Raw genomic sequence first — 23,644 nt, 5'->3', positions numbered from 1 at the left:
TAAAATAAATAGATAGACGAATAAAAGTTTTGTTTTATTATCGATTGCCTTTTATTTTGAATATAGTAGTACACATCACTGCAGTGAATTTCATTGCTCTGACAAGTTGTATAAAGTTGTTGTTGTTGTTTTTTAGATTTTGTGGCGAGAACTAAGGCCATGAAGAGTATATAGTGTCAGCCAATCAGGTTTATTTTGTGGTTTGCTTGGATGTCGAGAAGAAAGGCTCCAGTTTCCAGGAGATGATAAACTCTGTCACATCAGGAACCAAATCGGCTCATTCCGACTGGACAATTGGAATCCAGGTCGAACTGGACGGTGTGGAAAGACAGCAATCGTACACCACTGTTCCATCTGCGAGGGATTATGAGGTAATTGTGGTTTATTGCTTTAAATGTAGTTTATTTTTTTATACAGGCTGCCCCCGATTATCAGCATAATGGCCAAACTAATCGTGGCAGAATTTCCCAACAAAATTTTAACCTTTTTGGATTATGCCGTCGATCTACAGTTTCTGTATGACTTCATCCTCAGATGACGATGTAATAAGTTACGTTAATCTCACGACTGACACGTCGTATGGATTTCCCTTGTGCTTCGCGTAAAAGTTCCTTTAAAACTGGCTCCATTGTATCCTCAATTAACCTGTGTTTGGCTACCACTTCGCAAACAAGAGTTCTTTATGAGTTTTCCCTACCATTGCAGAATTATAAGTCTTCTCTGCCTTCATTACCATGTTCAAAATTTGCGCATGACAGCGGTGTCAGACAGCAGCTAGTTGAACAAAAGTATGCACTGAGCCTTGCCGGGTTTGGTTAATTTCGCCATGGTTACAATTTTGCGATTATGCTGTTTGAAGATATCATCCGGGAGTGGTTTTAGGTTTGTATCTGTACCCTATTCGCACAATCACATTTTAGTTTTTTTAAGGCGGTTTGTAGACTCCCTGTTTTTTATTTTGTGTACGTATTATTTTATGGATAGTTTTGGAAGTGTTCGCAACCATCTTGCACCTAAGAAATCCTTCCACAAGTTTCATATTCACAAACTAGTGGCCACTGACAAGTTAGTTGCTAAGATTGGCTTCAAAATCTCGCAGTTACGATGTGCCAAAGACACTGCCATGGGATCTGCTGTTCACCTGTATACTAACACAATCTCGTGCGTGCATTCTCAACACTTCGGAGTTTTGTTCGCGCTCATATTTGGGGGGAAAAAAACTAACTAGTGGTTCCCAACCTTATTCTAATACGAATGGAATATAATATAGTGTGATGTTCCTCCTCAAAAATCCGCATGTGGTGGAAAAAGATATATAATTTTTGAATTCAGCATGCACGAATTATTAAAGGCCACGTAATTAATCAGACCTCAAAATCGTAGGCCCATCTTATCAGTTTATTTCAAATAGAATTGTGTGTGTCCTACAATTATATGGGTATTATGCGTGGCAGTAGTCTGCTTTCAGCACTTTGTATTAGAGCGGATTCTCTGCCGTTGTCTTAACACAACATACCAGTCTGTGAACTCTGTTTAGGCGGCCAATTGCACGATCTCTTTTGGAAGTAACTATTGGCAGTGCCTATTACACTCATTGTATTCACTTTAGAAACTAATTAGGCATTATCGCAAATGCGTACATCTTGTCTTAAATTTGCTACTCAACGATTCCAGTGGCCAAGTTCTTAAACCACGAAAGGCTTCATCACCGCATACACTTAAATAATCACCGCAAGCTGCGATAGCTCTCCTTATTATAATATCCGTGTAAATTCTTGATTAGCACTTCCAGTTTTGCGTGCCACACTTCAGCCAAAGTAACGCATCATACGCGAACCATTCTACTGAAAAGCAAATCCATCGCAGCAGAGACATCAGATATAATTATTATTTACGGTTCGTGAGGATATTAACATATTTGTTCTGCATATTTAGCTATTAATGGACGGGATACCAACTTAAACACGGGTTTCTAGCCAACATCTGTCAGTCTTACTTAATGAAGCAAATGGGAATGCTTGGAGTAGTTTGCGTGAATAAAATTCTTCTACCTTGTACCATCACCACCGGTCTGGCAGGTGCATCCACGTTTAGCTACGAGATTAATTCTTCGCTTTAACGCTTCCGCTTTACGAATATATCGGAAGTTTAGAGTGAACTTTGTTTTGCTTCATTACTCTGGAAGGAGCAACTCTACATCTAAAATTAGCAGGTGTGGGGAAATCAGTGCTGAAGAAGATGCATAAAATTGTAGGTGAAGTCAAGGTTGGATTCACTCCGCTTCCCAGACAATATTTCATGGCGAGCTTCCTTAAATCAATAGCGTGCCTACGTTGTGTCTTCTTGCTGTGCAAGTGTGCAGCACTGCATTCCGTGTGAATGTTGAATAATTAATAGCAGATCTTCCTTCCTATGGAGCGTTGAATTGCTCAAGTTATACGAATCGTACTGAGAAGAAAATTAATTTCTGAATATTGTTGGCTTTGCTTGACCTGCTAAGTAACACTGCCTTGAATACAGCTGTCGAATCTTTATAAGATAATCAACGTTATCTTTCCACAAATCATATCGTACTGGAAATATTAGTGATAAATATCACTAATTTCCAGTTCTTAATTTAAATATTACGCCGATTTAACACGCGCTAAATTTTCTACCCGAAACAGCGTGCTGGTTCTATATTGCCTCAGCGTACAGAGAAATCTGGGTTGGGTCAACCTCTAAGGTCTATACAGTCGGATCATAATTATCCGAGATCCCTGCAAGCCAGCCAGGAAAAAAAAATGCTGGTGGAGTAAAAGTTTCTTGAAGAGAATGACTATGGAATTATACTGCTTGATTCGTCATGAATATAATCTGTTGCTTCTTATGCTTCTACATTTCCATTGAATGATGGGTTGCGTAATTGGTTATTCCAGATGAGGATCAATTGGTTTACCAGGGCCCAGACTGCTTATGGCAATCATTTTTGATCTCTTTTTTAGGGCTGGTTTTCACTAGTTGTCTCGTTCATCTTCTGCTCATAATTGAGACCAATCCCTCTTGATTGACAGTGATATCCATGCTTGCAGTCTCATATTGCATTGTTTTGGCAACGGGCTGGGTCTTTTGAGCTATACTTATCTGAGGGAATACATGTTATGATCAGTAAATTTAAATCTAGGATAGTTTTGCTTCGTTAATTTATTTTGTTTTGAAGAGTGTTGGAAGTAAGGCTTAGTCCATTCGATAAGTGATATGTTAATAGAGACGTCCGAATGGCTCTTCTTTGCTCTTTCTTAGTTAGGATGGATTGTGTTAGTGGTTTGCGAGATTATGAAAATGTTTCTTGTTTTCTTTTTATAACTTTATTTTCTGTTTTATGCTTAAGAATCGTCTATACTATTTCAATGTTCACAGTATTTGGAGTGGGGTAGATGATCATCTTTACAATTGAGGCAAGGTGCTGATTTTGCGTGAATGTCTGTATGGTGGATTCACAGTTATCGGAACTGTTTTTCATCGGAATTCAGTCCGGAAATGTCGAAAATTTTGGGACTTGTAGTACTTTGTTATTCGGGATATACAGTTATTTTTAAATGTGGTTTGTTCATAAGCAGTCATTTGACAGTCCACACAACGAGCTTTGAAAGTACTTAATAGATTGAACGTGCTAAATTACGAGTGCGAATTAACATTCTTAATTTTTGTTTTTCTTTGTATAAATTTTTGGTTCCCCAATTCCATGGACATTTTCTTCTTCTGTCATTCATTATGTCCCATTCATATACGACCTCTTTCAGTGTATTCGTTATAGAATGGGGAGCAATTTTGGTGAGTATTCCGGAAAAGTCCATCCCCAGAGGAATCTCACTTTTACTGATTTACCCCGAAGATCTATTTATGGGAACTCTATATAGTAACTCCAGTTTAAATAATAGCCTTTCGTAAGGGACCCTGCTGAAAGCTTTATTGAAATATAGGTGTATTATATCAAAATCATTACTTGCATCCAACTGCTTAATAACTCCAAATTCTTTTATCAGATTGATCAGCATGAACTTTAATGAAAAACCATCATACAATATATTCAAGATACCATTCTTGTCGAGATTGTCCTGAATCACATTCGTAACCACAGACTCAACGGTCTTCCCTATTACCGAAGTCAAACTCGCAGGCTTATAGGTAATAAACTATCTTTGGCATAACCTTTGTGGACTAGGGAGACATTAGCCCTTCTCCCATCCAAGGGATCTTCCTGGAGTCCGACAGAACATTCCCAACAGTTTGATTGCCTCCCAACAACTCACTTGCAGCCTTTAATCATAACTGATATATACCCCTTACTGGGGTGCCTTCCCCCCTTTAGTCTCAATAACCTTATTGACCAACGATCCTGATTTACTTATCACTTAATTTGCAGCAGTTTGACTACTTAAATTCCTCAGATTTAAGTTCGACTTCGACTGAAAATATTGAGTAATATATGTTGGTTTTTTTTTTTGTGTTAGGCAGTCGCGCAAGCCTGCGCGACTGCCTAATACAGTGAAATTATTGCACTTCCTGTCTAGTTAACGTCTGATTGTATGTGGTGGCCTGCTGGGGAGTAAAAAAAAGCAGAAACCCACTGCGTGTGTTATGGAGGACAAATGATTCCTTTCTGTTAATCGGAATTAAATTTCGCTGAATCTGTATAAAAAGCAATCTTAATAGTGAAGCATTAACCTTTGACACGTGGTTGCAATTAACATTATGAATCCCCATTATGATTAGGAAAGACCAACAAAAGAGCTTATTAAATGAGATCGGCTTTAATAATTGCAGTCATCGCCTTTTGAAGACAATTGCTCATTGTCAGCAGACAGTGTGAAACTCGCTGATCTTTATCGAATTTCCTTACATCTTGAAATTTGTTTTCTGATGCAAATTCTATAACACGGTGGCTTTTAATGATCTTCTTGCCTCAGCTACTGCAAAATCCTGAAGAGTAAATTCCTCAAGGAAACGTAGCGAAGAATCACGCTATTGTATTCTCCAAGAATCCCCTCCCCATCAAGTAACACTCAAGCATATCATGAGATTACCACACTACTGTTGACAGTTCATTACTTTCTTCAGCGTAGCTTGTTTGTCTACCTCTCACTGATTCTCTTTACTGAGAGTTTATCCTCGTTCCTTATTACGAGTACGAAGTTCTCCGCGACCCATCTCGAGGCTAGAAAATGAATTTCTTGAGGGGAATATGTGGGAGAATGTCTGAATGTTGTGTTCTTTGTTATGCTAAGAATAACCGCCATTGTCTTAACAGATAGCACTCATGGTGGTTATAAGATTATGTCCATGACATTTGATACCTCATTATATTCACCAGCACGGTTTGCTTCCCTCCATGTCCTTAAACTTCCTCAATAAGCTTCCTTTTGCTGTTTGTGATTAGTTTTATAGAATCGGGAAATGCTGTTGATTGTAACAGTATTTTATGAAAATGGTCGTTTTTATTTCCAAATGTCATTTATTTAATAAAACAATTTATTATCATTCTGAACCACTCAAGGAAATGAAAAACCTTCTCATACGCGTTTGGTCCAATTGAATTATTCTTGTATCAGTTAAAATACGGTATTTTAATTTATTGACGTTACGTTTTAACTGAATTAAAAGGTTGTTTTCCGCAGGCTACAGTGTTCTAGATCTTTTTTTTTACAAAACAGAATGTCATCAATCACTTGTATTATGTTCATAAATTGTTTTCTCGTTCGTTTGACTGTTTTGCTGAAAACTACAGCTTCAAAGAGAAAATGCCTTGCTTTTTCGTTCAGAATCGACTAACTCAGCCAATGAAGGAAAAAATCAAAGTTTCTCGCATCATTGAAGGTAATTACTTTTAATGAAACGCTGAATCAGGATGAAAGAGGATCCATCTTTGTTAGCACTCCAATTCTTGATTAAAAGAGTGGAAGTATGGTACGATCATACAACTAGATATATTTTAACATGCACTAAAAACAAGCATCTGTGTGTGCAAACTTTTGCAAGTGGGAAGAAGGGTATTGGCCCGCTTCTTTTAAAAATTTAATAATGAAAAAAGTTTCAGTAGCCAGCCATCTTTCAGCAGTAACTTAGAGCAGGACCAGTAAGCTCAAACGCCCGTAATCAACACCCTATCCTCGTGCTTGACCGCTTGATTATGTCTGCCTAGTAGAATAATTTGTCATTTGATTATTTTATATTCTTGAATCAGAATAGCACCAGGATGGAGCATTTCTTTAATTATTTCGATACATCTATCCAAGTTGCAGTCGTGAAGATTTTTGTGTTGTAATGAACAAAAATGACAAGTAAAAAAGGTTGCCAATCCCTGTTCCAAAGCGTGTTCAAAAAAGCAATCCGATTTGTCAGCCTGTTGATCAATATCCATATGGATATTGATCAGTCTAGAAAGGTGCGGACTACAAAGCGAAGACGATTGAAGTGTCTGAGGGAGAAGGCGAGCTAACTCTTTCTTGCTAGTAGCTTGATCAAAGGGCATACTTCTTTTACTACCTAAAATTAGACTGTTCCTCACGAAGTTTACGTTGGGAAAGCGTGTTGTTGAAGATGAGAATAAATTAGCACCGAAGTGGCTGAGGTGAAAGCTATATTAAAGTACAAGGTGGAATTGAATGGCCACTTTTTTTCTCACTTCAAAAATGTTCTTGAGCGATGCAATGCAGACCTGAATATCGTTGATAACCTGTCCCATGTGCTGAAACGCCAGATCAAATCCTTTTCAGTTGAAAATGTAACCCTACGAATCAATTCAGTCAGTGACTGACACCAGTGATAAATCTAACTATTTTAATTTGTCCATTAAAACTGTTTTTCAACACTTCCTAATACTTTTGTTACTGTGGTATGTTTATTCTTCGTTGCACGTCCCGCTCAAATTAGGCCCATTATTTTTTAATAATGAATTTAATCTGCTCAAGAAAAGTAAGACAGGAACATTAAAATATTACCCACATCTGATTTGAAAATAAGATTTCAGAATCTATTCAAAAATTGGACTCGTTCTTTTTGTTTTTTTCCCTTCCATACAACAACGGTTTTCCATCTGAGAAAAGTGAACAGGTTCAGATGGACGGCCAATCCATCACTCACCCTGTACCGCCTCAGAGGGATCACCACCGTAAACACTCCTGTTTCTTCTAAGATATATAAATCCGTCCTTATCCTTATGGCGTTATCTTCTTACCGTATTATTTGTTAGCGTGGTTAAGTAATGCATCTGTCGCGTCGCAAAAGATGCGCACTAGTTGCCCAACTTTGGACAGCGCCCTACTGTTTTGTTACTGTCTATTGAAATTGGCATATTCGAGTATCTTAAGTTTTAAGAGGCTTTGTAATATATGGATAATAATCATATAATCAAATTCCATAATTTGATTGATTATTAATTACAGAGGTCCATCGACATAAACGCTTTGATATTGGAGAAGTTCTAAAAGCTTCCAAGTTTGTAGAACCTCTCCAAGTGATACCACGCTGCCATCTTAAAATTCCGAGTAGTACTTTCTTCATGGATAGGTTAATTTTTTTATGAAAATCTCAAACACTGACGGTATTCAACCTTAGTGCTGAGTATTGTTGAAGGTTGAGGAGATAAAAGAAGGTAGTTGTAGACTTTAATTTCTGTAGGTTTTAATTTTCAGGAAACCCGTGTGAAGAGAAGTTGGTTCTGTGAGTTTGAAGTAGGACAGTGAATGGAAGTTGACTGTGGAATGTGTTCGGATTGATTTTGGAAGAAAAAGGCTGAATTATAGAAGCACAATTCAGAAGAATCGTGCCCTTGGAAATATCTATAGAAAAGGCACAGCAAAAGCAGAACGTCTACGAGACGAAGAATGGAGTAACTTTTAATATATGGGTCATTAATCAATCTAACTGCCACTCTTGAGTGGAGCCTAGAAGCCTGAGAGAAGTTATGGGGACACAACCCCATGTGAAGGAACAGTATTCCATGGCAGGGGGATTTGAGATTTGTATAGGGTGAGTAGCTGTTTAGAATAAAAGTAAACCCGAGAGCGAAAGAAAACAGTTGATTTAGATGCAGAGGAAGGGATACTTGTGATATGCTTCTGCCAAGAGAGATTAGAAGCCAGAGTAATTGCTAATAAAGATATGATAATGGTCTGAATGGAACAGGTGATATGAAAGTTAACTCTGTAGTAAAAGTCATGCAGTACTGATCATTCCACGCTTGTCTATTGAGGAGTTACAGCCTGTTAAGTGGATATAGTTTGGAGCGCTCATATTTAACAGCGCGATAATAGCGGAACGCCTCTAATTAAGTGTCCTCTTGTATGGTAGGACATTCCCACAAATGGAAGTCATTGAAATCATCAGCTGCACAGAACGGAGGTGGACTTGTGCGATAAGACCAGTAATCTCTGTTCGGGAGCAAGGATACGATGGTGCAATGTAAACTAATGCCAGGGTCAATGACCCTTGTATTAGTTGACAATACTGACTACAACAATTTCTGGAGGGTATAGTAGCTTTTGAGTATTGCCATTTCTCCACCAGCGGGTGCTCTCTCGCCTATGCAGTGTATGATTTTGAACCTCCGGAGAAACGTGAGGTGTCAGAACATTGCTGTAGGTGTGCATTGATATTAGTAGATTTTTCAATTGGAGTTGCTACGCAGGCCTATACAGCTATATTACTGTTGCCAAAAAGGGCAGAAAGCCTCGGACCATGAGAAATTTTACTGGACGGACAATTTGGTATGAAACATTTTTAGTTCGTAGTAAATCACCGAAGTAGGTGAAATGGTATTGTTTTTGTTATATTGTGAACACATTCACTAGTAGTTGCCTGTTATGGCCTTACTTCGATAAGCAACGCTTCCCCATTTGAGAAGACTTGTTACTTTTCCCGACAGATACCACCACCATTGAGACACCCCGTTTCGAAGCTTTTTGGCTGCTCATCGGTGGACCAGTAGCTACGGATTTACTATGAATTAAAATGAGGCGTTGCACTAACTTCATCGTCTGCTGTACTTTGTTTTAATTGCGTTTGACTGACTTTTATGGTTAATGTACTTCTGTTGGTTTTGTTTTTTTGTCTGTAGGATAAAAGTATATTCATCCTGTGGTGTCATTATTCGTGTGTAAGTTCAAGCACACTTATGGGGGTGAAGTATTTTCTACTGCCCTTCTTACAGTATTTCACGAAGAGGTTTTTGGTTTTTTTTTTTTGTAGAAACTTCGACAGTTTTTGGTTTCATCATTCCATAAGTAGCTGAAGGAGCATCAGGTGGGATGCTGATTGAATTGTTGCTGTTCTCGCTTGTACGTTTTTGGCAAAGAGGATTCAGTATTCAGTGCTTTACTCGTATGTTGAGATGCTTGCACGAAAATGACAAATGCATCAGTTGTTTTGTGCTGCTCAAATTAAAATATAATTATTTTACTTTAGATTATGTCTCTAAGAAGTTAGAGGATTTCCCTTATTTGGACACTTTTTCTTAACCTCTGGTCTTCAAAGGAAAGGTCTATAGAACGATTCAACATTTTGTTTGCTTGCGGTAAGCAATTCTCCCATGCAATAACTTCGAACCTTAACGGCTACCCGATCGATATTATTAGCCAGAGTGACCACCAACAGTAACCTTAAGGAAACTTACTCCCCCTTCTTGCTGCGACACCATTTTGGAAAGCCCCATTGTTATCGGCTTGAAGGAATTTACTGTAATGTTTCACTGACCCTTCCGTAAAGTGCCTGGTGGGTATCAGTTGGTACCATCACAGTTTTCCTTGTGGGCCTTCCGTAGGTAACTTCAAGGAAGTTAAAACGAGTTATTTTCGATTATTGCACCGCTTTCTAGATTTGTGCCACACGATTCTAAAAGACTGTTTTTGTAAATCTATACGAAGGAAAACATTACGTAATGGCTGCGGACTTTACATGTTCATAAAAACTTCAAAAATAATCGAAAATGAAGAAATAAGCTTTATTTGTTCAAATTGCCCGCTGAATCGAAAAGTTGATTCCCTGAACGAATTCCGTTTTAATAGGAAACATCCGGCCTGTTGAACCCTTGAAAGAAATTATTCGCGAAGAATGGAACTCGCTGCTCATTAAAATAGAGGAAATGGAAAGTTGCAAAGGAAAGTACAAGAAATGTCTCAAAAAAGACTGGAATTTAGGATTTCACGAGCATCAACATGACTGCACTGAAGAAGCACCCTTCTATCTCGTGGTAATGAATCAAACGATGCCCTTCCACCTCCCAATGCCGACGGCAACAATCTGAACCTCAGAAATAAAAATGAGGAACAAGATAACTCGGCATCGGGATCTAGTCTAGCCTTTGTACATTCCTGATTGTCCATTCCTGACTTCATTTTAGCCAGCGTATATCAGTGTAGTGAGGAAATTGCTGGATGCATAAATTATCTGGATAAGGTTTGTGATAAGTTGAAATCGTAATGACTGTTGATTGGAATGGATGCAAATGCTCATGTGGGGGTGGGGTAAAAGTTGTTTTTTATGTATCTTCTTTTTTTGTATTAATTATGTATATATTTATCCCCTTATAAACCCCTCCCACTTTAACACCTGACTTGATTGATTTCAGAAAATCCCAGACTCAAGGGGACCTCAATTATAATAGGTATTCTTCCACTGGACTGGCTGAGTTTCGGAATGACAGACACACACACATGAATGTAGAATATAACATTGTTTATTGACATATCATATATAAGAAGACTTGCAATAACATTTATCTGAATACAATATTTAGTTGGAGACTTGTTATCATACTAACGTTTAAATGTGTATATATCGTGATATCAAATCAGTCATTTCACCAACAATTATCCATTTCTAATACATAATCTTATATTATAACATTGTGTCTCTTCATGTTCTACATAGGCTTCGATAGGTCATGGTATTCACCTCACACAATCCCTCTCTCTCTACTCCCAAACAGTCCGTATAAATGAACAACCAACTATCAGCCAATGAGCTGGCTAACAAATTCATTAAGAGTTCGTTTTTCCAAAATTGTAAGGAAAGTACATTTATTCAATCAAACATTTCCTTATAGCCAGGTTAACAGTCAACATTAATCAATCAAATTAAATAGTACTCTTCCAATAAATTAATCCACAACTCCTTAATAGCCTGCCTGTTTAATCAATTCCTACTCCAATCAGATATATTCACCTTAAATCAACATTCACAAAAATTCAACTTTTAACTTTACACTAGTTAGGAAACCTTTACCCAATCGTTAACAATTCTTAATTACTTAATAGGTCATTTCTTTCTATCAAACATTAATACAGAACTTCACTTCCAATTATAGACTACTGACACCTTAATTACATTACTCCTATGCTACCCTCTAGTCTGATTATCTTTCTTTATGTATTACATTAGTACAGTACACTTATATATATTTATCACTTAGACATCCTTCCCTAACTATATAGCATTCTCCTATAGTCCTGCCCTTACTAATTTAGGTTCATTTATTCTCAGGAAACTTCCTAACACTTACGTGATTTTCTGGGCTTTTCTCCTTGCTCGATTTTCTTTCGTATCTGCCTTCTGCGAGGACTGGAATACGGAAGGTCGCCCATCCGAGGATCACGGTAATCTTTCTGATGTTTCCCTACCGGGTACTACGCGGCTGGATTTAATTCAGGATCCTATAGTCTTTCTTAGTCTGCATTTTTTTTTTTCGTGGACTGAGGTGGTTTCCGAGTAGGCCAGTCGCTCGACAGCTCATTTGATTAAACTTTACCTCTAGAATTCTCTGAGTGTGTTTCTCCCTCCATACTGTTTCAATATCTACAAGTGAACATTCCTTCCTACTCTAGTCTTACCTAGAGTTCTTATCACATTCTCCCGCTACAACTTCCATCTACCCCAGGACTGCAGCCACCACCCAAACTAGACCACGACTCTTTCCGAATCACCCCAAAACAAAACTTCTCCAATCTGCCCAGTATCAATTTTTTCAGACCCTTCTCTACGTTCTCTCAAAAATCCCTCCGCTTTCTTCCTGGCGTTTTTTTTTTTTTTGTGTTTTTTTTTTTTTTTTTTTAGGAGCATTAGCAACTAAGGCCATATTGCTCCGGGATATGCGGTGGTCATTCCCTGGCCTTTCCGCATCCTCCGTATTTGGTGGTGACAGGCTCGAACCCCGGTCTAATCAAGAAGCGTGTGCTACGCACTGCTGCTCCTTCCCACCTGGCTACTGAGGCGCCTCTTCCTGGCCAATCGTTGACTTCCACATCCTTTCCTTCGTGATTCTTATTCGTCTCCTTTCATTTCCGTGGGCGTGTTTTTTCATCCTTTATTTCGGGATCATTCTAGGAGGTAAAACGTAAGTTCCGGTCAACTAAGAAAGTTTCAGGCCTTCTTTGTGACCTCACACTCACATCCATTACTACGTCGTCCACACCTGCTAGTAGTCATACCGTGAAATTTTTAAGAGGGCCACTCCCGCACTCAGTGCCCTTTCTATAGAGTATATGCTCCTGTCTTAAGTGGGATTTGTTTCTGTCTATTACTTTTACTGACTCGCTTAAGGAATCATTTACAACCGAGATATACCTAACTGGGAGTGTCTGGAATAACCTTCGAATTCCAGTGTTTCCTAACCCATGATATTTGAGCTGAAAACTAACTATTTACACTACAATTAAATTCTCCCAATATTTAACAAAACTTTATTAAATTATTGTAAGGATGGGTCCTTACACTCAATCAATACCCATTGGAGGATATTAATGAATTGGACCAGGAACAGGAAGAGTTCATCTTTGAAAAGGATCTAATTATTTTAAATAATCCAGACTGTATCGACTTCATGTTTAAGTTCAGTAGAATCCCGTATGATTTCGCCTTGTTTAGTAATTCAATGAGATTGTGATATGAACTGGTAAGTTAGATCTCTGGATTACCAACAATCACATTTCGATTACATATGATTTGTAATAAGCGTGTGATAATGTACGAGAGGTCATAACTAGGTATTCGTTAAAAATCATGAATCGGGAAAAGTCTGATTTGGAAAGTTATTGAAGAAATGGATAAAACGACTCAAGAGGAATGGCGTGATATGAAGCACAAAAGAAATTCTTCAAAAAATATTGAAGCTTCTAGAGTTTTTAATGAGAAGAATTAAACATCACGAATCACCTATTGGTAGAACCAGGAGTTGACTAAATTGAAAAAAAAAAAGAGATGCAAGTTGCTGGAAGAGAGTAAACTTGTCTAGTACAACAGAAGCAATCGCATATACCGATGATGTGTTGATATTTGTGGAGGCAGATCTCGGGCATCATCTGCAAACAAAGTATCCTCAACGTTGTTCAGGAACACACGAAAAATTAAGTAGGAAATTTCGATAGAGTCCAAATGTATGTTTCTCAAAGGTAGGCCTAGTGAAAGAAGGATTCCCTACACTTAAGGGATAACAGATCACACTGGCATATTCTACGATGGTGAAATACTTAAGTCGTTATTGATTATAGTCTCTTTCCTATACCGATTGTTATATTTGAAATATAACAATCGGTATAGGAAGTTACTATGCTACACCAACTTTCCTTTCGTGATTTTTCTTTTCCTTTGAAATAGGATAGACTTTGCTTTTTTTCCTGCTAGTTTCCTTGCCTTAATACCTTTTTTAATTTTATTATTGTTCTTCTGCATTTTCCTTTGTTTTTAGGCTTTATGGCTAGATTGTCGGAAGCAGTAGCGTCTCACAAGCATATGCCTTTTGCAGTTTGCAGATAAATCATCATTTAGTTAGAAACTGGTTTTAATTCACAATTTAATAATTAAAAAAATATTACTATCCTTAGTTTCCAATTCTGAGGCTTATTTATATACAGACTTCTCACCCACAGGTCACACATCATCTGAATATTGGTGAGAACAGAGATACAAAATAGTAATAATCGATAGAAAACTAAAATTAAAAATAGATTAAGAAAATAGTAAGGAGAAAATTTCTTATACATAGAGCCATGCCTACACCTCCGCCAAACAGTATACTAATGAGCGTGTATACCCTTCCAACGCCGTATTTATAAAACTGCTGATGCAATACCTTGCAATTAATGTCTGATGCAATAGAAGCACTGTCTGACGCAATACTTTTGCTCTGCGACAAACAAAATTACTGTAATCAAACAATATCTTATACGTTCAATACAAATGTTACTTTTTTTTTTAAGGTGATGCAGTTTTTTGTCTGCCACTGCATTTAACAATGGCCAAATATAAAATTATATTATCCAGCTATTGTAGAGTAATTTTGGGTTGCATAATAGCGTTTGCTTTATGCACGAGTCTTTTTCAGGATGGTTATTTAATATTGAAAAAAATGTAATTTTGGGATGCGTTCGAAATTATGCTATACCAGCAGCACAATTAAAGCCAAAATGAAACCGATTTCCTAAATTGAACGCTATTTGCTAGTCAACTGTTTAGATACGTTTGACTACTGACACTTTCACAATCTGAATTTAAGTCTCTTTGCGATTGTTTTTCACGACGTTTGCTTATACTGCCAAGTAAGTGTACTTGTTTACTTATACTTTACTGCCGAGCGGCACAGGTGTTCCCATAACTCTGCAATACTGTGTAAGGACAGATAGTGGCGCTCCTTTGGAGGGCCCATCCTTCACAGGTGGAACCGTGGAGAACAGATCGACTTGGGGTCGTAGGGTTCACCAGGAAAAAGGTTTGGATGGGAGATACAGTTATTGAAGGGAGTTAGTCATACGGCCAAGAGCCCGTGTGGGAGGGAAAGGAGATCGCACTGTAGACAAAGCTTACAGTACTCCTCTATTTAAAATCCCACACTGGCCGAGCAAAATGAAGCCAGTGTCCTCAGATCCACTCTATACCTTAGATCAGTGGGCATGACCTCAGCAAGGCCAGGGTGCTCTCCTGATAGGTTGCTTTCACAGCAGTGAAATGGGATGCCTGACAGAACTGCATGCTCTACATGTAGTCAACTAACCAGCACACGTGTCATACTTACACATACACAAGTATACACTTGTTTATTAACATATTTTGACATGCCTTATTAACATGTTTCAAATCTTCTGATGTCGACGTTTGCTCAGATCGTCAATGAAATTATTTTTGTAGGGATGAAATCCGTTATTCCACTCCTCCTTAAAATCTGGTCCTTCATCTAAACCTTGGTTTTCCAATAAATGTGCTAATGTTGTATAAGAATGTTACATATCTCAATTGACTTGTATCCAAATTGCCTGGTTCATTTTCTGCCTACGATAATAAAGCTCGCAACCATTGTGTAGCAGTTATTAATCAGCCCAAACTAGATTTCCAACATGCTAAGAGTAGAAACTTGTTTCTTTTCCAAATGGTAGTCGAGCGTTCTTGTCTCTGGCGCAATCTGTTGGCTGTAAATTTTGGCTATCTCTATTCCCACCTCTGTCAAAACCAGATGATTATATTACCACTTCGGCCAAAGATAAATATGACCTGCTGGTCTCCTACCTTTCTTCAAACTCGTGTATTGATGATTCTTAAATCCATTCAGTTCCCAAAAATGGTAACAAATCCCTCGTCCCATTATACTTCTACTCATTTGTAAAGTAAATGCGAAATCCATTAACAGACTACTCTTAAAACTATCTTGGAACCTTCCATCTGATCAATGATCACCGGTATGGATTCCGTTGGTGTTAATTTACTGGTGATATTCTGGCTTATGTTACCCATCTATGGACAAATTCAATGGAAATGTTTGGAACTGAAGCAGTTGCTCTTAATATTTCTAATGGTTCTGACCATGTCTGGCATTAATGTCTTCTTCTAAATAAGCTTCCATCTTATGGTTTTCCGACTTCTTTTTTTTGTTGTCTGGTATCCAGTTTTCTCTATGATCGTTCGTTTACTGCAGGTGATGGTAGAAGGCTCTGTCTTCTAACTTCACTAATGGTGACGTTCCCCAAGGTTCAGTTTTATCCCTCTTTTCCTCTTGTATAATAGTGACATTTTTCCATTGAAAATCATATTCATAGTTTTGCTGATGATAGTATTTTGGATTCCACTTTCCAGCTTGAGAAACCTTGCTCTGCACAGACAGCTTCAACTTCTCGAATATCTACTACCATTCCCTTAAATACTGATGGTCAAGTAATTCTCCAGTGGGGCAGTCATAACTTAGTTAATTTTAATAAGTCTAAAACTCATTCCTGTTTTAAATCTCACAAAAAGAATTCTTCTGTCCCTGTGCTTATCTTCTATGACATTTTGATTTCTATGCAAGATCCAGTCTCTCTATTGGGGTTACTCCGACTTTCAATTTCTTGGCATAAGCACATTACAAATATTGCTTTCTCTGCATCAAAAAATAACTGGGGTTTCTCTTTCGCCCTCGGCGTTACTTTTCTTCCAAACAGCTATTTACTTTGTACAAATCAAATGCTCCCTACCATGGAATATTGTTCACACATCTGGGGCAGTGCCCCAAAATTTTTCGGCCTTCTATATTCAATTCAAAAGAAGGCAGTTAGGTTAATCAATGACTCATCTCTAACAGTCTCTCTCCATCCTGTTTCATAGACGTTCTGGTTTTGCTGTATGCCATTTATAATGGATAGTTGCGTGGACATTCTTCTAAATTGGCTTCTTTAATTCCTGTTCTCTTCCAGAGCAGTCCGAACACGTGCAGCAACCAATCAGCATCCTTTTCTGTCCTACTTCGAACTCACAGAACGAACTTTTCTTTTTCCTCAATTATTCATTCAACTTCCACTTTCTTCCTTCATGCGTATTTTCTGAAAGTTACAATCTATAAAAGTTAGTCTAATGTCAGCACGTATCTTATTTGATCTTATCAACCTTCCGCTCATGGACGGTACTTAGTACTGTGGGTTCTGGTGCCCCTCGTGTTTGGAGGTTTGATTAAAAAAAAAAAGTGTGCCGAGCACGCATAGCGGAAGTTCACTGAAACTTCTTTAGAACCTTTTCCAACGTTTGTTATTTCAATGTTACAGTGGTTTAATATTTTACAATCGTTTTACACGTTTGTTACAAAGAATTATGTTCACTCTACAGCAATGGCAGAGTAAATGGGATCAGACAAACCTCCCTTCGTATATTTTCTGAAAGTTTCGATTTACCGATTGCACTTAACATTAACAAGTATCTTCTTTCATCTTCTGGCCCCGAGTCCCAAGCGTTTTTCTCTGTACGATTTATAGAGTGCTCTTTAAAAACAACATAGTTTTATTTCTTTTCTCGTGTGATTTTTCTCCTCTTTTGTTCACATCAAGTGGTTCTTTGCTTGCAAAGTCAGAAATAAAAACCCAGAAAGGGAATCCACCTTTCTTTTCTTAGTCTTCATATCAAATACTAACCAATCTACTAACTTCAATATACGCTTAGTCACTGGTGGCACCGCTCATGCCTCCACGTGGCGGGGCCGGTAATCGGGGGGGAAAATCCATCCCTCGGGGATAAAAGGAGCAGAAATGGAAACTGACGTATTTCCACGCTTAGAGCCCAAGAGCTCTCAACATTGACAATGACACCGACCATGATTTCTCTCTTTCAAAGCGACTTAAAAAAGGACACTAAGAAGCAGGAATCTCCAGCTTTCCTTATAGTACATTCTTTGTCATCCCAAACTGTGAGCAAGCTCTCCCCTTTTATCATCCAGAGATGCCTAGAAAATGTTGCAGGTTCACCAAAAATGGTCAAACGTCTCTAATCAGATTTACTGATAGACATCTCACTAAAGACATTGAGTTACTATTACAACTAACTTTAAGTGGAATACTGATTCAGGTCACCCCACACAACATTGAATTCTTCCAAGGGAGTGATCTCCGAATGGGATCTTCTAAACGTTTCTGAGGAAGAAATAGTCCAGGAGCTAAAAGAACAATGTGTCTCATGCAAAACGAATCATGATCAGAAAAGACGGCAACTTAACTCCTACGCGAAATATAATCTTAACCTTTAGTACGCCAAATCTCCCAGGTTCCGTCAAAGTAGGTTACTTGAACTGCCGCGTTAGGCCATATAGTCAAAATCCGCTCAGATGTTATAAATGCCAAAAGTTCGGCCATTCTCAGACAGCATGCCGTGGAGACGCTATATGTCCGAGCTGCGGCTGCAAAAATCACACGCAAGCTGAATGCAAAGCTTCAACACCACAGTGCCCTAATTGTAGTGGTAAGCATCCAGCTTACTCCAAAGATTGAACTGTGGAAGGTAGGAAAAAATATATATAAAATTGAAAATAGTGTCTTATTAAGAAGCGAAAAAAACAGGTCAACTTAAGTTAATACCAAAATGCGCTTATGCTTCCACCATTCACAGACACGAATCAGTGGCACGTCAGACAGAAGTATCCATCTCTCCAAAAATATCAATACCAGACTGGGCTCGATCAGTACTCTCGGGCCAGCATCCATCTAAACCAAATTCAGTAGACCAAAGCAATAATGCGCCACTCACAATTACATCCCAGAGACTCCGCATTTTCAGGTAGCAGAAAATTTGCAAAGATCGTATCCTGTTGAGACGAAAGAATCATGCCTAACAAGCAGTTCCTCTCAACCGATAGTATCGGTCGAGAAGAAATACACGCAGAAGATATGGACGATAGCAATGAATCGGGACGTCCCACTTCTCCCCGAAAAGAAAACCAAAACCGGACCGTCATAAACAATCAACTTATAAAAAGCAGTCAGATGCATCTTCCACGAACAAAACCAAATAATGGAACACATCATTCAATGGAATTGTAGAGGTTTTCGCAGCAACATCGATGATATCAATGAACTAATTCACTGCTTCAATCCTGTAGCTATGTGCCTACAGGAAACCAACTTGGCACTCCAAGTTTCCACTACAGTCAAAAATTACACTATCTACACGCAAGATAGATCTGACACTAATAGTGCTCATGGAGGAGTAGCCATCCTGTTGGACTCAAGAGTTCCTTCCAGATGCATTCCATTGCAAACCTCTTTAGAAGCTGTTGCCGCACGCATAGTAATTGGAATCACCGTTACATTGGTCTCAATTTATCTTCCACCTCATCGTCCATATTCTATTCAGGAAGTCGAAGATCTTGTGTTGCAACTACCAGTTCCCTTCTATCTACTAGGTGACTTTAATGCTCACCATCCATTATGGGGTTCTTCCAGCTTAGACAAGCGTGGAAAGCTTGTTGAAACGTTAATAGATACAGGATTTAACATTGTTGAATACTGGCTCTCCTACCTATGTTCATTTTCCTACCGGATCAACCTCCGCAATAGACCTTTCCATTTGCTCTCCAGTGCTCTATCCAAGTGTCCAGTGAGTAACTTTTAACGACCCTCACAACAGCGATCATTTCCCAATAATATGCAAAGTTCAAACTTCCTGTTCATCAAGAGATAATCCAGTAAAATGGAAGTTTTCAAAGGCTGATTGGATAAAATACAGCAGGCTTGTCTCGTTCGACAACCATATCATACAGTGCTCTTCTATCAACCATGTTACTGAACATATAACAAACCAAATTCTAACAGCTGCAATTGTTGCCATTCCACAATACCAAGTCGGGGAAAGGCGAAAATTAAAAAAATTAAATTATTGGTGGAACGAAGAGTGGAACAGTGCAAAAAAAAGAAAAACAAAGCATGGAATCAATTCCACAAACATCCAACCACTTCCAATTTTATTAATTATAAGCGACTTAGAGCAAGATCCCGTTATATCAGACGGAAAGCAAGAAAAAAATAAAAATCTTGGATTAAATTCTCTTCCTCTGTTAATAAAAATACAGACATCAGACTGATCTGGAATAAGATAAAATTGTTAAATGGCAAGATTCCTCCGTCTACCCCACTAATTAACTGGAATGGACAGGAACTCTCTACTCCTGCAGAAATCGTAAATGCACTAGGATCTGTATTTTCTGTTGTCCTCAACTGCTTATGATTAACCATTTCAAAAAATTAAAGGTGTAACCGAAAGATCCAAACTGAATTTCACTGACAATGTGCACTAACATATAATCAACTGTTCACCATGGTTGAACTGCAGCATGCTCTTACCAACACAAGGAACAATGCCGCTGGCCCTGATGGGATATTTTATATAATACTCAAAAATCTGTATCCAAAGTCACACTCATCACTGCTGATCTTCTTCAATCGAATCTTCACTCAACATACATTCCCAAGCTCATGGCATCATTCCTACTTACTGGCTACCCCAAAATCTAAAGACTATTCTGTTCCTCAAAACTACAGACCAATTTCACTTACCAGCTGTCTGAGCAAAACCCTCGAAAAAATTATTCATCGCCGCCTGACTTGATATCTTGAGTCCCAAAATTTAATCAATAACAATCAATTTGGATTCAGAAAAAATCGACCATCATATTAGACCTTACGATTAAAAACTGAAGCAAACATCAGGAATGCATTCGTCAAAAAAGGAGCATCTCGTTATGGTCTGTCTGTCTATATTGAGAAAGCCTTTGACACGACATGGCGTTTCGTCATATTAAAGGATCTACATTCTCTTGGCCTGAGAGGAAAGTTGCCATATTTCATCCAAAATTTCTTACAACAAAGATCCTTTCAAGTTCGTTATCGGGGAACTCTGTCAAAAACTTTGTCCAGGAAGAAGGAATCCCTCAAGTGTCTGTTCTCAGCGCCACTCTACTTGTAATTACAATTAATAATTTAACTGAACTCATTCCAAAAACAATGGACTAATATCTTTATGCCGATCTCACAATCTCTTGCCATTCTCAAAACATGAACTATATTGAGAGACAATTGCAGATATCAATAAATCGGATCCAGATTTGGATGACACAAAACGGTTAGACTATCCAGCCAGAACTCGACTGCCATACACTTCTGTACCATAAGTAAAATGAATCCTGAACTCCAATTAGATAACCATCCCATTCTAATAGCAAATATTATTCGTCTGCTTGGCTTAATTTTTGACAGCAAGTTAAACTATCAAAAACACATTGAACATCTCCGGACAGCTTGTCAAAAAAAAAGAACTCAGAGCGTTATCAGCAACAACCTGGGGAGCAGACCGTTACACCTTGCTTCACTTATCCATAATCAGATCTCGATTGGACTATGGCGCGCCTGTCTTCGATTCTGCTAGGAAAAGTGCTTTATCTCGCCTGAACCCTTTTCAACATTCAGCTCTTAGAATAGCCCTAGGCGCGTTCAGAACATCTCCAGTGCAAAGTCTATGTAGAAGCCTATGAAGCTCCTCTAACCATCAGAAGGAAGATGTTATTACTGAATTACGCAACCAAGATCCAAAGCCGTCCTAATTGGTCAATATTTAATGATCCGCAACTCACGACCTTTTACAGAAACAAACCACAAGCAAACTAGGCCTGCATGGTCATCAAGGTGACGCCTCCACACTGGCCCAATGCCTCGTCATTTAAAAGGTGACCCCTACGTAGGGGCCAAGTGCCACTTCATCTAAGAAGTGACTCCAACGTATGGGGCAAGTGCCTCGTCATCTAATGTGTGACGCCTCCACACGAGCACAGTACCTCTACCTGCACACTAAATCTTCTTCGCAATGTTGAAAAACTGCTGCAAAGCTACGCTTACAAATTGAAAATGCTTCAAAGGAAGCAGCCGCTAAAATCACCGGCTAAAACCACCAGGAGGTTTCAGCAGCATAAAGTTAAAGTTTAATCAGCCTTCATAAGCTGTATTGGTATATTTACTGCAAGATATACCACAAATCTCAGCAGGTCTGCGACATGGCGTCTGCGCATGGTTCGAATCGAACATCTCGAGACAGGAGATTCTAGTTTTGATGCAAGCACATGTCTCTAAAATATGTTTTAAAACAAAAATCCTGCCAGACAGAGATGAGATACGTGGTCTGGCAGAAAGAGCAGATCCGGCAGGGATGGCCATCCATTTTTCAGCCACGAGTTTGTACAAAGCCCATAAGAGTGCCGATCGTCCTCTTGGTATTCGTGTTCAAGAGCTACTCAGAGAACTTATGATCTAGTTAGACAAGGTTGCTCGCACACCCTTGAACCCTGGCATGCACACGTTCCAGCATGCGACTTTCCCCTTAACTGCCTGTGGAAAGTTGGCAGCTCCATCGTCTGTCTACCTGCAGCTCACACACCGATCTGAGCATTCTGACTTCGTGCCAGTTTACACAGACAGGTGTAAACTGGCACGAAGGAAGGAAGCATGCAGGATCTGCTACTGTCTTTCAGACACCAACGATATCAGAGCAGATTCTCCTTGAATGCAGTATATTTACTGCAGAGCTATAGAGTTAGACTTGGATCACATTAGAAAATGCCAATACCAGCGGTTCATTTTATATTCCGACTCTCTCAGCGTCTTATTAACTGTTGAGATACACCGAAGACTTCCAGGAATTGCCCTGGCTCCAAATTCCCCAGACATCAATCCCATCAAGCATCTGTGGTTTGTGTTGGAACAGCAACTGAAATCTGCTGTGTCTCAGCCGCGAGGTTGAGACGCCGCAGGACCTTGCAGGAGTTAAAGGATCTGCTGGGTATGTTCAGTTCTAAATTCAGTAATATAATCTTAATAGGAAGAATAAAATCAGCTTATTCAAATAGTTCATGTTGTAAGCATTTATCATATAATTTAAACCAGATTTATTGATTACCACTAACAGTTGTAATCAAAATCTGGTTTAAATTAGTGGTTAAAGCAGATTAAGGAAGAACCTAATCGTCAGTCTGTGTTAGAGATATTGCTCCCGACTGTGATTGTCTCTATACACTGATATTCTCGCACTATACCGATTAATATAGTTATTATTTCATTTCCTTACCGTTTATTAAAGATTCTTCCTCTGTTTTCTTTCTGCTTCAGGATTGCTTGATCTCTTTCCACTGCGAGGAAGCGGCTTTATTCTATGAAATACCTTTTGACTCTGCAAACCATTTGTTCAAAATTGATTGTTGAAGTTATTCACACACTAATTTGCATTTCAGTTTGTTTTTCTTTTAAAACACCAATTGGTAACTATTCCGGGGTTTTTGGTTTTTTGGATAGCTTTGATTCTAGTAGCACCGAAGTCCTCTTTCAAGTTCTCTGACTTTCTTCTTTATTTCCTCACTGGTGGATTTTTCATTCCCTACTGGTCGTACAACCATTATGTTGGGTGTGGGCAGAAGCGTTTTTCTTTTGACCGATTGACTTTGGTCTGTACATTTGTAGGTTTCCTCAGCGTTTCTGCGTAAGTGGGTGCCTGCTGTGGCATTTGTTTGGCCCCACATTCCATGTAGGCCTCCAGTTTGGCCTTATTTGTTATTGCTTCAATGTGGACCTTCTGTAGAACTGTTTCCAGCTTGGTCCAGATGGTCACAATTTCTCCTCTGAGGGCAGTGGTTATTCTGCTAGAGGATTCCTTCAACTTGTTTTCGAGCTGCACCCGGAGGACCAACATCTGGTCCAGAACAGAACCTTCGGGCAGCGTAGTGTCCAACGGGGGGCTCCGCATTTTTTGGTGCGTCATTGGCATCCCGTTTGTCCTCTGTAATGTCATTCTGTGTGGCAGCTACCTCATTTGTCTCCTTTTGCTTGGATTGTGAGCGTGTTTTCCTTTC

General features: G+C 38.8%; 1 protein-coding gene across 1 annotated transcript in view; it reads left to right on the top strand.

The window, feature by feature from the left end:
- The first annotated feature begins 251 nt into the window (after positions 1–251).
- The window catches only part of LOC150081568 (uncharacterized), a 70,617-nt gene continuing 47,224 nt past the window's right edge, over positions 252–23,644 (top strand). The window contains exon 1 of the mRNA XM_090379409.1: positions 252–371. The gene's annotated coding sequence lies outside the window, so the exon portion shown is untranslated. The remainder of the gene's footprint in view (positions 372–23,644) is intronic.

This window comes from Mastigoproctus giganteus, chromosome 8 (genome assembly GCF_048544385.1).
Source record: "Mastigoproctus giganteus isolate SK-2022 chromosome 8, ASM4854438v1, whole genome shotgun sequence".
Lineage (NCBI taxonomy): Eukaryota > Metazoa > Arthropoda > Arachnida > Uropygi > Thelyphonidae > Mastigoproctus > Mastigoproctus giganteus.
This window is presented reverse-complemented; position numbering and strand designations above follow the sequence as displayed.